Source organism: Meleagris gallopavo, chromosome 6 (genome assembly GCF_000146605.3).
Source record: "Meleagris gallopavo isolate NT-WF06-2002-E0010 breed Aviagen turkey brand Nicholas breeding stock chromosome 6, Turkey_5.1, whole genome shotgun sequence".
Classification (NCBI taxonomy): Eukaryota; Metazoa; Chordata; class Aves; order Galliformes; family Phasianidae; genus Meleagris; species Meleagris gallopavo.
The window spans coordinates 17,779,004-17,780,599 of record NC_015016.2 but is presented as its reverse complement, the minus strand read 5'-3'; the positions used below and the strand labels follow the sequence as shown (position 1 = coordinate 17,780,599).

Here is a 1,596-nt window from a genome sequence, read left to right as displayed (position 1 = left end):
CTGGGCAGCCTGTTCCAGCACCTCACCACTCTCATAGTAAAGAACTTCCCCCTGACATCCAACCTAAATCTCCCCACCCTCAACTTAAAACCATTTCCCTTTGTCCTGCAGTTATCTACCCTTTCAAAGAGTTGATTCCCCTACTGTTTATAGGCTCCCTTCAGGTACTGAAAGGCTGCAGCGAGGTCACCCCGCAGCCTTCTTTTCTCCAGGCTGAACAAGCCCAGCTCCCTCAGCTTGGCTTCACAGGGGAGGTGCTCCAGTCCCCTGATAATCTTTGTGGCTCTCCTCTGGACCCTCTCCAACAGCTCCCTGTCTTTCTTGTACTGGGGGCTCCAGACCTGGACAAAGTACTCCAGACGGGGACAATCACCTCCCCGTCCCTGCTGGCCACCCTTCTTCTGATGGAGGGGGTGAATGAAATGAAATATAAATTTAGATGCAGTAGCTGCATTACTTTGTCTTTGATCCCTCCCACTGTCCTGCACATGCCAAGTGATCTCACTAAAGATGATTTGTTTCATAACATTCCCTGGCACGAAGATTAGCCTGACTAGGCCTGCAGTTCTCTGGATCCTCCTTATGACCCTTCTTGTAGATGGCAGTCACACTGGCAAGCCTCCAATCCTCTGGGACCTCTCCCATTGACCAGAACCAATGATGAATGGTGAAAAGTGGCTTGTCAATTAACTCTGCCAGCTCCCTCAGCACCCTCAAGTGGATCCCATCTGGAAAGCAATGGAGTATCTGGTACCATATGGCAGTCAAAAGGATCAACCATACCCTAGGGTGCATCAGGCCTGGCCCTGACAGCCAATAAAGGGAAGGGATTATACCAGTCTGCTCTGAGCAGCCACAGCTTGAGTAATTGTGTTCAGGTTTGGGTGCCACAAAGATATAAAATTTGAAAGTATCCAAATGAGGGCTACAAAGATGGTGAAGGGTCTACAGGGAAAGTCCCATAAGGAGCAGCTGAGGTGACTTGGTTTGTTCATCCTAAAGCAGACGGAGGGGAAACCTCATGGGACCCTACAGCTTCCATGCAAGGAGAGCAGAGGTACAGGTACTGATCTCTTCTCTCTAGAGACAGGACCCAAAGAATGGCATGGAGCTGCATCAGCTTGGGTAGTAGGATGGTTGGGCCCTGGAAATAGGCTGTCCAGGACAGTGGTCAAAGCCCAAAGCCTACTGAAGTTCAAGAAGTATAGACTATGATTCTCACTCTGCCCTTCCTTAACTTATCCAGAACTGGCTAGAGCATGGCCTAAACCACTACAGTCACTTGATATACTTTACAAAAAGAGTACACATCCACGATTTTGTATTTAAATAAATATTACAAAAAGAAATATCTTCATGAACACACAACTATTCTTTTCACAAAGAAATCAAGATACTACTTTTTAATTTTGCCCTCAAAAAATGCCACATGCAGAATAAGATTCGTAACCTTGAAATACAGAGATCACTCAGATATTAATGAAAGTCTGGTAAATTCTGTGAGGCTTCTTTTCTACATACCTTCATTGACTTAAGATGCTTTAAATTAATTTGCATAAAAGGAAGTTACACATACAATTACTATTCTTTAAAAAA

General features: G+C 45.4%; 1 protein-coding gene across 1 annotated transcript in view; it reads right to left on the bottom strand.

Annotated features, from left to right (window-relative positions):
- Positions 1–1,596, bottom strand: part of LOC100543979 (PHD finger protein 14) — a 14,213-nt gene that overhangs the window by 3,963 nt on the left and 8,654 nt on the right. The gene's annotated exons all lie outside the window — the stretch shown is intronic.